Source organism: Ahaetulla prasina, chromosome 1 (genome assembly GCF_028640845.1).
Source record: "Ahaetulla prasina isolate Xishuangbanna chromosome 1, ASM2864084v1, whole genome shotgun sequence".
Taxonomy (NCBI): Eukaryota; Metazoa; Chordata; class Lepidosauria; order Squamata; family Colubridae; genus Ahaetulla; species Ahaetulla prasina.
This window is the reverse complement of record NC_080539.1, coordinates 234,700,073-234,721,078: the sequence shown is the minus strand read 5'-3', so window position 1 is coordinate 234,721,078 and position 21,006 is coordinate 234,700,073. Positions and strand designations below refer to the sequence as shown.

The 21,006-nt window shown below is 45.0% G+C and overlaps 1 protein-coding gene across 10 annotated transcripts in view; it reads left to right on the top strand.

The window, feature by feature from the left end:
• Positions 1-14: 14 nt before the first annotated feature.
• The window catches only part of KYNU (kynureninase), a 147,926-nt gene continuing 126,934 nt past the window's right edge, over positions 15-21,006 (top strand). For 3 of the 10 annotated variants that reach the window (XM_058193725.1, XM_058193692.1, XM_058193637.1), the window contains exon 1: positions 15-278. The gene's annotated coding sequence lies outside the window, so the exon portion shown is untranslated. The other 7 variants (XM_058193703.1, XM_058193681.1, XM_058193714.1 and 4 more) reach the window with 5 other exon arrangements.

Sequence of the window (21,006 nt, the reverse complement as noted above, 5' to 3'; positions counted from 1 at the left end):
TTGCATGTTCAATCCTGGCACTTTTTTTGAACCAGGCAACTCGACCTTTTTTTCGAGCTTGATTTTTTTTCAAGATTGGGGTTTTCTTCTTCTTCTTCTTATTTATTCCTACGCACCTAGCCTCTTTTGCTAAGAAGGGATACCTCTTCCTCTAAGTTGCGGTGTAGACTCACGCGTGAGGGTGTTGAGAGTTTATAATTCACACGTTTTGCATGCAACGACTCCTTTCTCTGGCTTAATCTCTCCAGACTTCATTCCAAACTGCAGTGTAAATAAGTGTAAGTACCAGAAACTTTAGTTCATACTTTTAAAAAAATCATTTATACCAGAAACTCAAAATAGCATACGCTGTTCTTCCACTTTTCATACCAAATTAGAATAGAATAGAATAGAATAGAATAGAATAGAATAGAATAGAATAGAATAGAATAGAATTCTTTATTGGCCAAGTGTGATTGGACACACAAGGAATTTGTCTTGGTGCATACACTCTCGGTGTACATAAAAGAAAAGATACCAACACTTACCACATTTGAAGTATGAGATGTCTTACTTGGGAGTGGCTGGGTTGCTATTACATTCTAAAGTATTCTATGTTTTGTAAATATAATTTATGGCCGTTATTTTTATTTATTTTTATTTATTTATTTATTTGATTTTTATACCGCCCTTCTCCTTCACTCAGGGCGGTGTACAGGCAAAGTAAAACCAACAACAATGTACAATTTAAAATATCATTTAAAAAACCTATTTAAATTAGCCTGAAAAGTTAAAAATTTACCATAACTAAAACCCCATTTAAAATTTTAAAATTTAAAATTAATAATTTAATTTAAAGTTAAAATTTGGTTCAAGCCAGCCCCGCGCGAATAAAAAGATGTGTCTTTAGTTCGCGACGGAATGTCCGAAGGTCAGATATTTGGCGTAAACCTGGGGGGAGCTCGTTCCAGAGTGTGGGGGCCCCCACAGAGAAGGCCCTTCCCCTGGGGGCCGCCAGCCGACATTGTTTGGCGGACGGCACCCTGAGAAGTCCCTCTCTGTGGGAGCGTACGGGACGGTGGGAGGCATATGGTAGCAGCAGGCGGTCCCGTAAGTACCCAGGCCCTAAGCCATGGAGCGCTTTAAAGGTCGTAACCAACACCTTAAAGTGCACCCGAGAGGCCACAGGCAGCCAGTGCAGTCTGCGCAGGAGCGGTGTTACGTGGGAGCTACGCGTAGCTCCCTCTATCACCCGCGCAGCTGCATTCTGGACTAGCTGAAGCCTCCGAGTGCACTTCAAGGGGAGCCCCATGTAGAGAGCATTACAATAATCCAAGCGAGAGGTAACGAGTGCATGAGTGACTGTGCACAAGGCATCCCGATCAAGGAAGGGGCGCAACTGCCGAACCAGGCGAACCTGGTGGAAGGCCCTCCTGGAGACGGCCGTCAAATGATCTTCAAACGACAGCCGATCATCCAGGAGGACACCTAAGTTGCGCACCCTATCCTTTGGGGCCAATAACTCGCCTCCAACAGCCAGCCGCGGCTGCAGCTGACTGAATCGGGATGCCGGCATCCACAGCCACTCCGTCTTGGAGGGATTAAGCTTGTGCCTGTTTCTCCCCATCCAGACCCGTACGGCCTCCACACACCGGGACAGCACTTCAACAGCTTCATTGGGGTGGTCCGGGGTGGAAAAGTACAGCTGGGTGTCATCAGCGTACTGCTGGTATCTCACCCCGAAACCACTGATGATCTCGCCCAACGGCTTCATGTAGATGTTGAACAGCAGGGGCGAGAGGATCGACCCCTGCAGGACCCCACAAGTGAGGCACCTCGCGGTCGACCTCTGCCCCCCTGTCAACACCGTCTGCGACCGGTCGGAGAGATAGGAGGAGAACCACCGATAAACGGTGCCTCCCACTCCCAATCCCTCCAACCGGCGCAGCAAGATACCATGGTCGATGGTATCAAAAGCCGCCGAGAGGTCTAATAGGACCAGAGCAGAGGAATAACCCCTGTCCCTGGCCCTCCAGAGATCATCCACCAATGCGACCAAAGCTGTCTCCGTGCTGTATCCGGGTCGGAAGCCGGACTGGAACGGGTCTAGATAGACGTCTTCATCCAGGTATTGGGGTAGCTGTCGCGCCACAGCACTCTCTACAACCTTCGCAACAAAGCGAAGGTTGGAGACAGGACGATAATTACCTAACATAGCTGGGTCCAGGGAGGGCTTCTTAAGGAGGGGTCTCACCACCGCCTCCTTCAAGGCGGCGGGGAAGACCCCTTCCCGCAAAGAAGCGTTGATAATCCTCTGGAGCCAGCCTCGTGTCACCTCCTGAGTGGCCAGTACCAGCCAGGAAGGGCACGGGTCCAGTAAACATGTCGTGGCGTGAAGCCTCCCCAACAAAACAAAAGAAGGCTCCTGCGCGTGCGCAAGATGGCGCTGTTGTGAAAACTCGGCTCGGCGGATCTGAGCTCGCCGGGCGAATGGCAGCATCGTGGTCGTTCGTCTAGCCGTTTTCGCCCCCCGGTCTGGTAGACGATCTTCCTCGCAGCCGCGGGAGAGGTCTGTGGACCTCTTAGGACCCGCGGCTGCTGAGAACGGGCCGGGAGGGCGATCGGCGAATGACGGCGGCCATTTTAGGTGTCGGGGATGAGGTGGCGTTTTGGTCGGCGTTCGGCTAGTGTGCCGCCCCTCCCAGCTCTTCCTGGTTTGCTCCCCACGTTTGTTACGCTAAGGACTCCCAAGGACTCTTAAGGACCCTCTCCTGTTTAACAACAGCGGCCCCCTCGATATCAGAGGGTGGGGGCGACATCGGAGGACATTGGAGGTAAGGAGGGCGGTGTGGCCTATTCGGCCTGGCTTTCCTGCTTTCCCGGCTTTTTGCCATAAGATCTCTCCTATCGCAAGTACAAGATCTTCCCTCCCACAAGGACAACTGTGATCCCTTTGATACCAGAGAGGAGGAGGACGCTTCTGGCCTGCCTTTTTGGTTTGGTCGGGCTTGGCTCCCTAATTGCGGCGATGTTGGCCGCGCCTGCCCTCCCCCTGTGTGTTGGGGATTTTGGGACGTACAACAACTTTCGGGCATTTTTTGATCTCTTGGGGAGCCGTCAGGAGCTGATGGGCTGTATTGGAGTCGGATTGGAGTTCTGGGAGCTGCTAGGAGTGGATGGGAGTGCCATCTGGAAACAGCGATGGACGTAGAGGGTGGCTTGATGGCGGCCATGGAGCGCCTCCCCTTCCCCCCTTTTTCTTGGGACCCGGATGTTCCTCTGGACAGATTGTGTTATCTAAGTCCTGGGCTATTAGTCGCTGATTATGGACTTACCAAGATTGTACCATGGTTTGATGGTTAGAGTATATGTTACATCTTATATGCTACACGTTACATCTTATACCCCACTTGTACCATGGAGATTGACTGTCCATTTTTACATCTTATGTCATCTTACATCTGGATCCTAATTTGAGAGTTACCTCAGGAGAACATCCCTGTTAACATCTCTGCCAACCTGGGACGATCTATCTTCCGCTGACTTTTACTGTACTGTATGCGCTATTCTAGAACTGAACTCTTGCATCTGCGAGGTGCCCCCGCCTCGCGGGAACGGCCTGTTACATTATCAAGGCCGGCCTCTATGACGGGTCTTGGGACCCACAGAGGTGGCACGCAAGAGGAGGAGCCTTTGGGGTTTTAGACAGGGCATTTTAAGGGGTGGGAGGGTAAGGACGGTGTTGGGGAAACCCGTTGGGGTCCAGTCCTGCAGTGCTCGCGGTAAGTTAATAGGTTCGGAGGTCACGGGGGGGGTTTGTGTTCCGTTGGTTGAGGGTGGTCCTATTTGCACGGTAAGTGGGAGGGGCAGATATGACGGAAGTGGGGGCTCATATCGTTCTGTGGGGGCGCGCGCTCGATGGTTGAAGGCGACCGCGCCCGAGCCCCCAGACTTCTCCCGCTTCCCGGATGGTCAAGACTCCCAGAGCCTGGGCCTCGGCTGATGCTGTGCAACGCACGGTCCGTGGCCAATAAGGCCCCCTAATCCATGATCTTATCCAGGGGCGCCGCGGACCTTATGGGCGCATGGAGACCTGGTTGGGTGCAGAAGGGGCGTGCCTTGTTGAGATGTGCCCACCGGCCTGCATTCCATCAGCCGAGGGCTCAGGGTAGGGGTGGGGGTGGCGGTTGTGATTAGAGAGAGTCTGGAGCCGAGGGAGACCACTGTACCTCAGATTGCCGGGTGCGAATCCCTCTTGGTGAGATGGGGTCATAGGTGTCAGATGGGCTTGCTGGTCGCATACCTGGCTCCTTGCTGCATGACAGCTGCCCTGCCCGAGCTCCTGGAGGTGCTGGCCGGGGTGGCAGTTGAGACCCCCAGACTTTTAGTCATGGGGGACTTTAACTTGCCATCTTCCGGCTCGTCATCAACAGCAGCTCGGGAGTTCATGGCTTCCATGACGGCCTTGGACCTGACCCAAGTAGTTGATGGCCCTACTCACATTGGGGGTGGCACTCTGGACTGATTTTTGTCTCTGGTCAGTGGTTGAGAGATCTGGACTTAAAGGAAATAGTCACTGAACCTTTGTCATGGTCAAATCACTCTCTCCTTCGTCTGGACTTTCTGACCGCCATTCACCACCGCAGGGAGACGGAGCCGATTCGTTGGTTCCGTCCCAGGCGCCTGATGGACCCGGAGGGGTTCCGGACGGAGCTTGGGCCATTTCCTGAGGGTCTGGCTCACGGCTCGGCTGAGGAACTTGTTGCGGCCTGGGAACGGGCCGCGGGGCCTTAGACCGTGTCGTGCCTTTGCGGCCTCTGACCCGGCGAGGTCCCAACCGCCCTTGGTTCTCCGAGGAGCTGAGAGGGATGAAGCGCCGGAGAAGACGCCTAGAGAGTTCCTGGAGGTCTAGCCGTTCGGAAGCTGATCGGACACTAGTGAAGTCCTATACTAGGGCTTACCTAGTGGCACTGAGGGAAGCGAGGCGTAGCTACGCCTCCTCATTGCATCGGCAGATAACCGCCCAGCCGCCCTGTTTGGGTGACCCGCTCCCTCCTACACCAGGGGAGCGGATGACCCGCTGCAGGGACGTGCTGAGGAGTTTAACGGTTATCTATACGATAAAATCGCTCAGCTTCGGGATGGTTTGGACCAAGATTGCGGTGATAGGGTGAGACGACTGAGGCGGTCTTGGTGACATTTTATGGGATGAGTTTGACCCTGTCGCTCCGAGGACATGGACAGGCTGTTGGGAGGCTGAATGCCACCACGTGTTTACTGGACCTGTGCCCCTCCTGGTTGGTGCTGGCCACGCAGGAGGTGACACGAGGCTGGCTCCAGGCGATTACGAGCGCTTCCTTGGTGGAGGGTGTCTTTCCGGCCGCCTTGAAAGAGGCGGTGGTGAGGCCCCTCCTCAAGAAGCCTTCCTGACCCGCTGTTTTAGGTAATTATCGTCCGGTCTCCAACCCGCCGCGCGAAGGTTGTAGAGAGTATGGTGGCATATCAGTTTCCTTGCACCTGGATGAAACTGTCTATCTAGACCTGCTCCAGTCCGGTTTCCGCCCGGTTACAGCACGGAGACGGCTTTGGTCGCGTTGGTGGATGATCTCTGGAGGGCCAGGGATAGGGGTTGTTCCTCTGCCCTGGTCCTATTAGACCTCTCAGCGGCTTTTGATACCATCGACCATGGTATCCTGCTGCGCCGGTTGGAGGATTGGGAGTGGAGGCACCGTTTATCGGTGGTTCTCCTCCTATCTCTCCGACCGGTCGCAGTCGGTGTTGACAGGGGGGCAGAGGTCGGCCCCGAGGCGCCTCACTTGTGGGTTGCCGCAGGGATCGATCCTCTCCCCCCCTCTGTTCAACCTCCACCTGAAGCCGCTGGGTAAGATCCTCAGGGGGTTCGTGTGAGGTACCAGCTGTATGCGGATGACACCCAGCTGTACTTTTCCACACCGGACCACCCCAACGGTTATCAAGTGCTGTCCCGGTGTCTGGAGGCCGACGGGTCTGGATGGGGAGAAACAGGCTCAAGCTCAATCCTCCAAGACAGAGTGGCTGTGGATGCCGCATCCCGCACAGTCAGCTAAATCCGCGGCTGACCATCGGTGGCGAGTCATTGGCCCCGATGGAGAGGGTGCGCAACTTAGGCGCCCTCCTGGATGAACGGCTGTCTCTAGAAGATCACTTGACGGCCGCCTCCAGGAGAGCGTTCTACCAGGTTCGCCTGGTGCGCCAGTTGCGCCTTTCTGGACCGGGAGGCCCTATGCACGGTCACCACGCCTCGTGACGCCTCGCCTGGATTACTGCAACGCCTCTACATGGGGCTTCCTTGAAGGGCATCCGAGGCTACAGTTAGTCCAGAATGCGGCTGCGCTGGTGATAGATGGAGCCCTCGTGGCTCCCGTGATAACACCCATCCTGCGCAGGCTGCACTGGCTACCTGTGGCCTTCCGGGTGCGCTTCAAGGTTTTGGTGACCACCTTTAAAGCGCTCCATGGCATAGGGCCGGGTTATCTACGGGACCGCCTACTGCGACCAGATACCTCTCACCGACCCGTGCGCTCTCACAGAGAGGGACTCCTCAGGGTGCCGCCAGCTAGGCAGTGTCGTCTGGCGACGCCCAGGGGAAGGGCCTTCTCTGTGGGGGCTCCCACCCTCTGGAACGAACTCCCCCCAGGACTCCGTCAACTTCCAGATCTTCGAACCTTCCGTCGCGAGCTCAAGACTCATTTATTCATCTGTGCAGGACTGGCTTAGACTTTTAAATTTAGAGGGGTTTTAAATTGATTTTAATATTTATATTTCTATTTTTAATAATTGGTATTATTAATTATTGGCATTAGAATAAGTCTTTTAATGATTATTTTAATTTGTATATTGATGTTTTTATATGCCTGTAAACCGCCCTGAGTCCTTTGGGAGATAGGGCGGTATATAAGTTTAAATAATAAATAAATAATAAATAAATAAAAATAAAACAACCTGTCCACGTCCTCGGGAGCCACAGGGTCAATCTCATCCCAAACGAGCTCAACAAGACGTGTCTCCTCTCCCTCGCTTGGATCATCCCAAATTCGGTCCAGACCGTCCCGGAGCTGAGCGATTTTATCGTATAGATAACCACTAAACTCCTCGGCTCGTCCCTGCAAAGGGTCATCCCGCACCTCCTGATGAAGGAGGAGCGGTCACCCAAACAGGGCGGCCGGGCGGTTATCTGCCGACGCAATGAGGGTGGAGGCGTAGGAACGCCTCGCCTCCCCCATTGCCACTAGGTAGGCCCTAGAATAGGACCTAACTAGTGTCCAATCAGCCTCGGAGCGACTGGACCTCCAGGTGCTCTCCAGGCGTCTTCTTCGGCGTTTCATCTCCCTCAGCCCTCGGAGAACCAAGGGGCCGGACGAGATCTGTGCCGGGTCAGAGGTCGCAGCGCGACACGGTCCAAGGCCCCAGCCGCGCCCGCTCCCAGGCCGCGACCAGTTCCTCAGTCGTGCCGTGGGCCAGATCCTCAGGAATGGCCCAAGCCCGCCAGGAACCTCTCAGGGTCCATCAGGCGCCTGGGACGGAACCAACGATAGGTTCCGCCTCCCGCGTGGTGAATGGCGGTTCGGAAGTCTAGGCGAAGGAGAAAATGATCGGACCATGACATTGGTTCTGTTACTAAATCATCTAATACCAGATCATTTAACCACTGTCCAGAGATATAAATCAAATCCAGCGCGCCTCCCCCCATGTGCGTAGGGCCATCATTTACTCGAATCAGGTCCAAGGCCGTCATGGAAGCCTGGAACTCCTGAGTTGCTGTCGATGACAAGCCAACTGATGGCAGATTGAAATCCCCCATGACTATAAGTCTGGGGGTCTCAACCACCACAGCGGCAAGCACCTCCAACAGCTCAGGCAGGGCTGTGGTCACGCAGCAAGGAGCCAGGTACGCGATCACCAAGCCCAACTGATTCCTATGGCCCCACCGCACATAGAGGGATTCACAGCCGGCAATCTGAGGAACAGTGGCCTCCCTCAGCTCCAGATCCTCCTTAATAACAACCGCCACCCCCCCACCCCTACCTTGGGCCCTCGGCTGATGAAATGCTCGGAAACCTGGAGGACACATCTCAACGAGGGGAATCCCCCCCTCTGGGCCCAGCCAGGTCTCCGTAATGCCCATAAGGTCCGCGGACTCCCCCTGAATAAGATCACAGATCAGGGGGGCCTTATTAACCACGGACCGGGCATTGCATAACATCAGCCGCAGATCCAAGCTCTGAGGATCAAGGCCGCCCGAGGAACGGGCAGGGACTGGGGGGCCGGAGCACGTGATCGCTTTTAAACATCGAACACGTGCTCCCAACTCTCGATACGGCCCCCGTCCCCCGCCATATCTGCCCCTCCCACTTACCGTACAGATCGAACAACCCTCTAGTCCTGGAACAACGCCCTCCCCCCCTGCCTTCGGACCCGATAGAGTAATGTCGCGAACTAGCACAGGGGCTGGATCCCTCCCCGATGGGTTCTCACCCCCACCCGTCAAGTCCCTCCCCCCCCCTTAAAAAACTCCTATTTAAAAATCTATTTAAAAAACCCCACAAATTCTTCTTGCCCGCATGCCACCTCTCTGGGTCCCAAGACCCTTCGTTAAGGTAAGCCCTCGATAGTTTGGAGGGCCATTCCTGCGAGGCGGGGGAACCTCGCAGTCGTAGTAGTTTGGCAAATGAATATCTCATGGAGGGATAGTCCATATAATTGCGGTAAAAAATGTCCATCCTTAGCCGTCGGAGATGTTACCGTCGTATCCAGAGATCGCCAAGACCCAACAATAGATGGTCAACCATGTGGGTCCTAGTCCGTAGGAGTCCGTGGGACCATAAGAATGACAAAGGTCTCTCTCGAAAACCCGGCAGCGCGCCATTCCGGGATAAGGACCCGTGCAGTACGCTAATTGGAACGCCGCCGCCGATGTCCTCATGCCGTCCATGCCTCCTCCTCAAGTCGGCAGATTATACTTCTGGGGCCGATATGGTCCCAGCGTGCCACTATGCCTCTGTTAAAATTGTCTAGACCAAGCCACCCCTCCATCGCTGATGGAAAGAGCGACTCAGAGAAAAGAAACCGCTGATGGCAATTGCGGTATTTTGACAGGCCATAGCAAAAGTCAGCAGTGGGGAGAAGGCAATGTTCCAGTCCCTGAGGGGAGGGAGGGAAAGGGCGATATCCGTGCCCATACAATGTCCCAGCAATCATAGTTAACTGCGACCCAAACACCCGGTGTCCACCCGGTATCCAGCATACCGCTCTCCTCCGTCGGTGTTCGGGACAATCCTCAGCCTTCGTTGGTGTCCGTAGTTGATGTCCGTTAATATTCCTGGCCAAAACGGCCGGAAAACAGCTGAGTCATGCCGGGCGGCTCCTCATACCTCCCCCAACATGGCCGCCACCATCCGCTGCTTTCAGACACACTCCGGCCCCGTACTCGGGAGCCGAGAGTTCAATGGGGCCGAAAGACCTCGCTCTCGGCAGCCGAGAAGATCACAAAGCCGGGGCCAGAGGGCTAGCAGCTAGGCGAGCGGCAGAACGACATCGCGGGCCAAGGATTTCCAGCCGCCGTCTCCGTGAGTTTTCAAAACGCCGCCATAACGAGCATGCGCAGAAGATTGCCACCCCTTGGTCATGCGATGCCCCTTGGTTTCCACATGATGCACAATCCTGCATTTAAGTCATGTTTATTGGGGGGGGGGACAGTGGCTGGATTGACAGTGCACACCAAAACTAAAACCAAGCAAAATTATTTATTGCATAGTTCAATTTGTGAAATGACCTAATGTAGGGAAGTGTGAATGTGTATTTGTGGTAATGCAGGGATATTTTTAAATATGTCCAAGGGAATTAATGTAACTGTGTGTCTGAGTGTTTAAAAATGAATGGGCACTGACTTGAATGAGCAGGGTGGACTTAGCTCATTTTATGTGTATAAAATGAGATTAGTTGTCTACTTGTGTGAGAGATTTGTTTGTTTGTGGGTGTGTGCATGCATTTAGTAGGCCAACTTCCAAAATCCAGATGTAGCAGCTGCAGCCTTCTTCTGAAAAGCTTGGTTATTCTGATTCTAGTTAGCAGAGAGGGTCATGTTACTCTCCCCCCCCCATTTTTGAGAAATGGAAATAAAAAACCCTTGCCAATCTACTTCAGATCATCCATATCTCAATCTATTGGCATCTACATAACCTTTGTTAAATTGGTATCCCCCTTTTGAAACCTTTGTTTATATTATACCATTTACCAAAATTCAGAAAAAGTGAAAGAATTCAGTTTAATATCAACAGGATTGTTTGAGTTGAATTTTATGGCTATGTGGGGAATTATGAGATTGCTAATCATTGCTTTCTTTTTTACTTTACAGTTACTTTACTTACTCATTTTTGACCATGAAGCTTCTACCACACTACCATATCCTATAATTTACAATTATGTGAGCAAAACTGGAAGTGGTTCTTCATACTCTGAATTTCCATGGATACTTTTATTTCCTCATGGGGATCTTCCTCATGTCCTGATTATTGGCCTTTTCTCTCAGCCTTTATTTGGCACAAAAGTATATTGACATAAATTGTACCCCAAAGCTTCCCTTTGCCATGCCTTAGCATTGAGACCAGGCAGTTTTGCTATCTCCTCCCCCCCCCATTTTTTTAATCATAGTTTTGTGACAAAAATTGGTGGAATACCTGCTATTCTTTCCCATCCTACCTACTGTCACCTCTTGGCAGGAAAACTAACCACCAACTGCACTCCTGACTATGTGATGGGGTCAGAGATTCAAGCTTTAGTTTTTATTATTTATTTAGCATTAATTTGTGCATGCTTCTACATGATAAGACTGTTGATCTTTCAGGAAAATTGGAAGATCAATAACCCTATATCGAATAACTCACAGCTAACAAAGTCTGCCGGAGAGATTGAGGGACCTAATTTGAAATGCAGAGTAAAGGAAATTGTACCAGAATTTTTGTGCCTCTAGACTTTTCTTTTCTGAAGCTAGTTTCCTCCCCAAATTGTTTTGGGTCAAGCAAAGAGCTGCTTCTCTCCTATCCCCAACATCACATGTGTGTTCATGTATGTCCTCCTATGCAGTTTCCCTATCGTAGAGTCCTTCTAGCATACAGATAGTCCTTGACTTAAAACTGCTTGTTTAATGATTGCTCAAAGTTACAACAGCACTGAAAAAAGTGACTTTATGACCATTTTTACATTTACAACCATTGCCGCATACCCTTGGTCACATGATCAAAATTCAGAAGCTTAGCAACTGGCCTGTATTTACGACAGTTGCAGCGTCCCTGGGTCATGTGATCCCCTTTTGTAATTTTCTGACATAGGAAGTCAATAGGGAAGCCAAATTCACTTAAGAACCATGTTACTACTTTAACAACTGCAGTGGTTAACAACTGTGGCAGGAAAGGTCATAAAATGGTCATAAAAAGGTCAAATGGCTCACTTAGCAACAGAAAGTTTGGACGTAATTGTGATCATAAATCAGGGTTTACCTGCAGAAGGATTTTTGGCTAATAAATCTATTGGTCTCTTAGGAATTCAGTATTCCAGACTTAAGAAAGTTTGACCCAAGAATCTGATCTCTTATCATAGTCAAAGCCAAAATCAAAATCATGGTGAGATGGGTGGCAAACAAATTAATTAATTAATTGAGAAAGTGTCATGGGCATTTGGTCCCCAATGATTGGATGCAGAGGGGTATTGCCCGATTGTTATTTCTGGCTGCACTGTCCCAAGGTACTCTTTTTAAGTTACCAGCTTGGAAAATTTTATATTTTATATATTTTAAATTTTATATTGGGAGGAGAAGGAAAACGCCACTTCCGAAGTAGAACAGCTAAAGGTAATTCTATGCTTTTTCAGCAGCACAGTGAGGTTTCACTTATTTTTATTTTCATTTACATATTTCTGTATAGAAATGTGCTGTGTAATAATCTTGTAAATAAGAATAAGGAAAAAAGCAGCCCAGTTGGATGATACCAGTTGGATGAAGCCAGTCACTTGTCCTCAGTGAGTATTAATTGCAAACCTAATTGCAACTGAATATATTGATATACTACAGTTATCAGAAATCTATAAATCTGCTGTCCTCTGCCCTTGTTTGCCTAGAGGAACGTAATTTAGTTTATCAAACAAATTGAAATAGGATAGTTATGTGCACTGAATGTGCCACTTTTAATTCTGTATTTTAATAATAGGTCAGTTAAGAAGCAGAAATTATCTCAGTAACATATCTGTTTCTCAATCCAATGAGCCATAGCCTGTTATTCCAGATGCAGGCACCATATTGCAAAAATTATTTACTTGCATAACTGACTGCTTGCTGATTAGCTAACTTTGTCAGTACTCAGACAAATGAGGAATTTTATTCTGCACACTAAGTTAATTTATTTTTTAAAAATAGTGGGATCTAATAAGATGCGTTTTTAAATTCTATGTCCAATATCTGAATCTCCTTACCCAACATAGCCCATCTGTGTTGGACCATAGATAGGTTATAGCACATGAGTTGTTTCAACTTCTGCCCTCAAAACAATGTTATAGGGTATTGCACACCAGAACAACTAGACACAAGGACAGTTTTCCCCCCATGCAATCACTCTGCCTAACAACTAATTCCCACACCACTATCAAACTATTTACTAAGATTGTATTACTATTATACTTCTCATCCTTCTTATTACTCTATTTCCTTTTCTACATATGACTATAACTTTGTTGCTTGTATCTTTACAATTTATATTGTTTTATTTAGTTTCCTAGTATGATTTGTGTTGATTGCTTATTTAGTATCCTGTGACTATCGCTAGGCGTTGTATCTTATGATTCATGATGAATGTATTTATGATGACTATGATCATATTATATCATGACTTATATCTTTTACGTACACTGACAGCTTATGCACCAAAGGCAAATTCCTATTGCTATTGCTATTCCTATTCCTATTCCTATTCCTATTCCGTCCTGTCCTATCCTATCCTATCCTATCCTATCCTATCCTATCCTATCCTATCCTTCCACATTTTCACAAATGCTCCAGAATTTTCTTCCTTGTCTTAGAGCTAGAATCTTGATAGGTCTTACTCCATTCAGTTCCATTCCATTCCATCGCTCTCTTCCCATCCATCCATCCAATCTTGAAACCACCATCTCTCTCAAAATGGGAGGTTAGCCAGGTGAGGTCCTCTTCAGTAGCATGTCCTACACATCTGAGATACCCAGCCACTCCATTTTGGCTGTTTATATTTTTTTACAAGTGTACTCTACCATTTCCCCCTTTTCTGCCTGCCTGCCTGCCTGCTCTTGATCTTGTGCTGAGTCCCTTGGCTTCCATGACCTTGGCAGAGACCCAAACACTTTCTTCCTGCCAGGCACTTCATCCTGTCAAAAAGGTCATTTAAATGTATAGCTAGGAAATGTTAGTCCTCTCCAGATTAGCATCTTACTTCTGAGCTGCTGTGCATGAGAAACACCCTTCCTTCTTTTTTAAATATTAGAAAGCACAGCTCTGTGTCTTTAGACAACGACTTTCATTAATATGCAGTTCTCACCTGTCTGGGCTCTGGATATTTATTGTAGAACCTATCAAGCCTTTTTAAAAAATATATAGGGTCATTTTCAAGTGTGATGTAGGTCATCCACCATTTATTAACCGTATGACAAATGTCATATCATTCCCACTTAATTATTTCCTATTTCTAAAACAGCATTTCTATATAGAATGACAGATCCTTTGAGGGGATTTTTGCCCTTAAAGGCAGCTTAGAAACGTTTAAACCTAAACACCCGTCCCTTCTCTTCTCTCCTACACACACTTATAGAACACATGAAATATTTTGTTTCTTGGCTTGTTTAATTTAGACTGCATCTGTTGTGTTAAAAATGTAGTAATGCTGTAAAAGTGTGGAATATGGAAAGCGGGAGATGACAAAAAATAGGATGACATTAAAAAACAGTGAATGGGGTCAGTAAGTAGGTCAAAACGTTAGCTTCTTCTCCCCAACCCCAAAAGTGAGAGAAAAAGTGATTGTTACATGAAAGATAGACTTCTGTGGTGCTTTGTAAATAGAAAGAAGATGACCAACAAATATTCTAGGTTCCAGAACCTTTGGAAATGTAGAGGACAGAGGGACAGGCCTTGAGGGATAGAAGGGGGATTTTCAAGCCAGGACAAGCATGCCCTTCTCCGGGTGAGCCTGGGGCCCCAATGGGGTGTGTCATTCTGGAGAGGGTTAATAGACCAAGACTTTATGACTTATGGACTCCCAACTTCCAGAATTCCTCAACTAGCTGGCAGAGGAATTCTGAGAATTGAAGTCCACAAAACTTAAATCTGCCAAGTTTGGAGACCCCTGGACTAAGACCTTACCTTTTCCCTGTGTGCATCTTGCTCCTTTCTTTCTCATCTTTGTTAATTTTTAAATCACTTTGTTGATTGATTAAATGTTTTCAAGTTTCACATTATTGCTTGTATTGATTATAAACCACCTTGAGTCACTTCTAGACAAGATGGGTGGAATTACACTTGGTTCTCAACTTAACAGTTTTTCCTTTAATGACCGTTTGAAGTAATGGCACTGAATACAGGAAGTTATGACCATTTTCCACACTTAGACTGTTGCCTGGACTAAATGGTCACATGATCAAAATTTGGACATTTGGCAACTAGCATGTATTTATGACCGTCTTTGCAGTGATCCAGGTCATGTGATCCCCTTTTGCAACCTTCTGACAAACAAAGTCTGTGGGGAAACCAAGTATTGCTAACTTATTTTTATTTATTTTATTTATTGTTTATATTTATATACCGCCCTATCTCCCAAAGGACTCAGGGCGGTTTACAGGCATTTAAAAGCAATAAATACAATTCTAAAAACAATTAAAAAACTTATTCAAAAGCCTAATAATTAAAAATATAAAAAAAATTAAAACCCAAGTTAAAACCCACAACTAAAATCTAACTCAGTCCTGCGCAGTTAAATAGGTATGTTTTAAGCTCACAAGGAAGGTCCAAGGTCCGAAGCTGACGAAGTCCTGGGGCAGTTCATTCCAGAGGGTGGGAGCCCCCACAGAGAAGGCCCTTCCCCTGGGCGTCGCCAGACGACATTGCCTCGCTGACGGCACCCTGAGGAGTCCCTCTCTGTGAGAGCGCACGGGTCGGTGAGAGGTATTCGGTAGCAGTAGGCGGTCCCGTAGATAACCCGGCCCTATGCCATGGAGCGCTTTAAAGGTGGTCACCAAAACCTTGAAGCGCACCCGGAAGGCCACAGGTAGCCAGTGCAGTCTGCGCAGGATGGGTGTTATACGGGAGTGTTATACGGGAGCCACGAGGTGCTCCCTCTTAACAGCTGCAGTGTTTCATTTAATAGCTAAGCAAGAAAGGTCATAAAATGGGAAAAGTCCATTTAACAACTAACTTGCTTAGCAACAGAAATTTTGGGCTCAATTGTGATAATAAGTTGAGGACTATCTGCAATGACGTTTAATAAATAAAATAAAACATCTGAACAAGCTTTCCCTAACTAACATGGAAATGAAAGGAAGGAGGCACAGTGAGACTTGCAAAATTACTATTAAAAAATTCCTATAAAAGTATGGTACTAAAAGCAATACTGGCTTACATGGCATTTATTTCCCAGTCTGATATATCTTGACAGGCACATACACAAAAATTAAGCAAGCTAGTGAAAAACTAAAGCAATAAAAAGTTGGGGGAGGAAGATCAGAGTACAAATGATGTACAAACAGAAGAGTTTGTACAAATGATGTACAAACAAAAGGGAAAGGTTAAACTGGACTTTAATAATAAGGGAGTGAAAGAATGAATCAGAAACAGCAATTCCTGTAAGTTAAGGTAAGAGGGGAAAAAATCCTTTCTTCTTAGAAATAAGGCTACAGGGTGAGGAGAAGCAAAACCTACAGTTGGAAAGCAAAATTAATATAACAGTCTTTGTCCCACATAACTCTTCAATAAGCAGTGTTAATCTTCCTGAGCCATGCTTACATGATCTAGTGCACTGGCATCTGGGTTTCACAGGGACATGAGCACAATTATTTTTGGTTAACAATACTTGATGAATCAATAATTAGGAAAAAAATTATATTTGACAAGAAATTTGAATCATTGTTAGAGGAATTATTAATTGGGGAGGAACAGGGGAGACCTTAATGTTGGTCAATAAGATTTAAGTCCATTCATTTACGGGAAAAAAAAAAGCAAAATAAAAATGTATCAGGTTTACAATTGTGTGTTCAGATGTAAGAAAATTAAGTGGAAATTGAAACTAGTAAAAAAAATCATATTGTGATCATTACTTTTGTACCATTTGTTTGAAATGGTATAGTGTTTCCTTCCTGAGCAGGGGGTTGGACTAGAAGACCTCCAAGGTCCCTACCAATTTTGTCATTCTGTTATAGCAGTAGCACTTAGACTTATATACCGATTCATAGTACTTTTACAACCCTCTGTAAGCAGTTTACATAGTCAGCATATTGCCCCCAGCAATCTGGGTTCACATTTTACCAACCTTGGAAGGATGGAATGCTGAGTCAACCTCGAGCCTGTGAGATTTGAACTGCCAAACTGCAGCTAGCAGTCAGCTGAAGTAGTCTGCAGTGCTGCACTCTAACCACTGTGCCACCTCGGCTCTAGTTATTCTATTACTTGATAATCATATAATATTATTATATGTAGTATAATAGTAATATTTTACTTATCCCTTTTCCTTTAGTGCAAGTTGCCTAAATCTTGTTTATTATAATTATTTATCCTTAAGACGCGGTGTCTCAGATACGCGGTATCTAGGGACGCAGTGGCTCAAGGGCTAGGACGTTGAGCTTGTCGATTGAAAGGTCGGCAGCTCAGCGGTTCAAATTCCTAGTGTTGCCATGTAACGGGGTGAGCTCCCATTACTTGTCCCAGCGTAAAAATGCAAGTAGAAAAAATAGGGACCACCTTTGGTGGGAAGGTAACAGTGTTCCGTGCGCCTTTGACGTTGAGTCATGCCGGCCACATGACCACGGAGACGTCTTCGGACAGCGCTGGCTCTTCGGCTTTGAAACAGAGATGAGCACTGCCCCCTAGAGTCGGCAACGACTAGCACGTATGTGCGAGGGGAACCTTTACCTTTACCTTTATCCTTAAGAACTGTTTATTTGGCAATGTCACAAGCGGTTGAGTAAAATTTAGAGACACAATTTGTAATGTTTACATCTTGATCTAAGAATAGCAAGAAGGTATAAAACTCATTGGACAAATTTGGTAATTCTTTAAAAGCTAATTTCCTGTAATATTTTATTACCATTCTAGTAAAGCATTATAAACTGCTGAATGTAGTGAATTAAATATTTATTTTATTCAAATCAAAGTCAGACGTTAAAGTTCTTTAATCCTCTATTTTTTTTTCTTTTGGGAAAAAACCCTCTTAATAAGTGCATATTAAAAATTGGATTGATCTTTACATTAGATATTATTTTGTACGGGTACATTTTATTCAGTAGTTTCCGTTTCAGCCCTCATAATTGCAAGATTTGTGCTTTTAACACTGTATTTCAGAAATGAATATAACTACACATTTAGATGTAATGAAATTCACTGTTCAGTTGTATAAAATGCAATACTGATAGCGAATGAAATGAGTCTGTGGTTCTACATAATGACAGCTTGGGGGGAAAAAAATCAGTACTCAATCATTTGGTCATTTAAATGCAATTTGCAACAAATTATTCCAGAGTTTTTACATATATATCCATCAGGATGTTCCCTTCTAAGATTAGTAAAGTTATGCGAGTACAAAAAAAGAAATAGTCCAAAAATTCAAAGGTGGAAGATAAAGAAAAGGAAGTTTAGCTAAAACAACTTTACACCAATACCATTCAGTACTCCTCTCTCTATTTACAAGTAGTCCTCAACTTACAATTTTTCCAAGTCAAAAGAGACTTATTTTTCACATTTACGACTGTTGCAGCATCCGCATATGCTGCATGATCATAATTTGGATGCTTGGCAATTGGCATGTATTTATGACAGTTGGAACATCCTGGAGTCATGTGATCACCTTCTGAAAAGCAAAGTAAATAAGGAAGCCTGATTTGCCTTACAACTAAGTTAACTAACTGCGTTGATTCACTTAACAATTGTGGCAAGAAAGCTTATAAAATGGGGCAAAACTCACTTAACTGCCTCATTTGGCAAAAGAAATTTTGGGCTCAATTGTGGTCCTAGATCGAGGACTACCTGAAATTTAGCCTTCACAAACATACCACTTTATACTTTGCTTTTGGTTCTATAAGCTGCTCATTTTTGAGAATCGCATCCAATCCATGCAACCACAACTTTTTTTATCCTTTCTTTTCCTTTTGACCCACTCACTCTTTGAAGTTTTTGTTTTGCAATTATTATTTTTTATTTACATTTATATCCCACCCTTCTCCGAAGACTCAGGGCAGCTTACAGTGTATAAGGCAATAGTCTCATTCTATTTGTATATTTACAAAGTCAACTTATTGCCCCCCCAACAATCTGGGTCCTCATTTTACCTACCTTATAAAGGATGGAAGGCTGAGTCAACCTCGGGCCGGGCTTGAACCTGCAGTAATTGCAGGCTGCTGTGTTCTAATAACAGGCTTCTAACAGCCTGAGCTATTATGGCCCAATTTGTTTTTTATTCTCTCTATGTGATTAAACCATCTCCGTATACTGCTTTATTGATAGTCACTTATTTTTGTATATAAACCATTTTCACTGAATTCATTCATTCTTGACTCTATTTTTTCTCATTTAACCATATATAGTATATTTAAGTGGCCATTTGCACTTTATTCAACTCAGTGATGATTGATCTTCATTGTCGATTCTAATGTTTCTATGCCTGTTGTCATTATTTTGGTTTTCTTTACACTTAATCTTAAACATATATATATATATATATATATATATATATATATATATATATATATATATATATATATATATATATATATATATTTGCATTTATATCCCGCCCTTCTCCGAAGATTCAAGGCGGCTTATACTATGTCAAGCAATAGTCTTCATCCATTATATACAAAGTCAACTTATTGCCCCCAACAATCTGGGTCCTCATTTTACCTACCTTATAAAGGATGGAAGGCTGAGTCAACCTTGGGCCTGGTGGCGCTTGAACCTGCAGTAATTGTAAGCAGCTGCTGTTAATAACAGACTGTCTTACCAGTCTGAGCCACAGAGGCCCATTTTAACAGTGTTCCTTAAATTTCCTTACAGAAGCTTGCATATCTACTCTCAAAGTAGTATCATCAATACTCTGATGGCACATTCTCCTTTTTGACCTAAACTGATACATTCTATTATTTTTTTTTCCTTATGGAAAGTTAGTGTGCCATTCCCAATAATCTCTGTTTCCTCCTCCAGTGACTAAATAAATCATAATTAAACTATTTTCAGAATCTTGTGTCCTTCGGATTCTTTCTCTCCTGGCTTCTGTATATCTATTCTTCCTTTTTTGATGTTCTTTGACTGGATTGATTAATTGATTCAACATTTGATGGCAGGTATTTTTACAGTTTTTGTGAAACATGCTTATTTTCACAATCGCCTGAATAAGCAACCAGACACACTTTGGTTGGTTCAGTTTGTTCTAGTTATCACTTAGTATCTTCTTTTTTGTTTTTGTATTTGTCAGCAAATAATTTTAATTACATTTTACATGAGTAATTTTACTGAGCTGACATTAATTTTGGTTGTCCACATTTGTTTTTTTCTTTAGACTTTTTTTTGGCTGCCCATCTATCTGAGAAACTCTATATGGTGAACATAAAAACTGAGACATTCATTAAAAGAAAAAGAATCAACTAAAACTATTTTGAGATTCAGTAAAAAATATGAAACCATTAGATATATCTATTGCAGATCATCCATCCTATCTCTAGTGCCTAGGGGAAAATCTAGGTCTTCGTAGCTTTGCTACAGACCAGTAATTTTGCTGGTGGCTAAGAAAAATAACTGCTGCTAAATTTGTCTACAGCATTTGATACTCTGTGATAAGGTTTCTCATTGGTTTTAATCTATATTTCTTATTACTCATTTTCAATGAAGTGGAAGAGTCTACATACTCTCAGCTCTTTCAGCTTTTGGTGGATTTGTTTATTTAATTTTTATGCCACTCATCTCTCCTACAAGTTGATTCTGGCAGGTTCTGTTGCTGCTCAGAGTATAGTATTAAATCTACTCTTGTTTATTTGCACACATCGTTGTTAAGTTTTTTATTTCTTTCATTTTCATATCTATGTTAATATTCATATTATCAAGCATTTTGGAAACATCTAATATAATTAAAACACTATCAACACAATTGAATGTGTCCAGAAATATTTTACGAGAAGAATTCTCCACTCCTCAGAATACAACAAAATACCTTATGCCACCAGACTTGAAATCCTGGATTTAGAAAATTTAGAACTCCGCCGCCTTCAACAGGACCTGTGTTTAACTCATAGAATCATCTATTGCAATGTTCTTCCTGTTGAAAACTTCTTCAGCTTCAATCACAATACAAGAGCAAACAATAGATTTAAACTTAATGTTAACTGCTTTAATCTTGATTGCAGAAAATATGACTTCTGTAACAGAGTTCTTAATGCTTGGAACACATTACCTGACTCTGTGGTCTCTTCTCAAAATCCCAAAATCTTTAACCAAAAACTATCTACTATTGACCTCACCCCATTCCTAAGAGGTCTATAAGGGGCGTGCCTACCATTCCCTGTCCTATTGTTCCTCTTCATTATATCCAATTAATATAGTTATTACATACTTATGCTCATATATATGCTTATATATTATATAGTTATTTCATGTTAATGCTTATATATACTGTTATGACTAAATAAATAAAAATAAAAAAATCTCAGGTTTGATATTTATCACGGTCGCTATGGTTTTAATTAACAGTATATTTTCAGATTAATACATAGATTTTGCTTGAT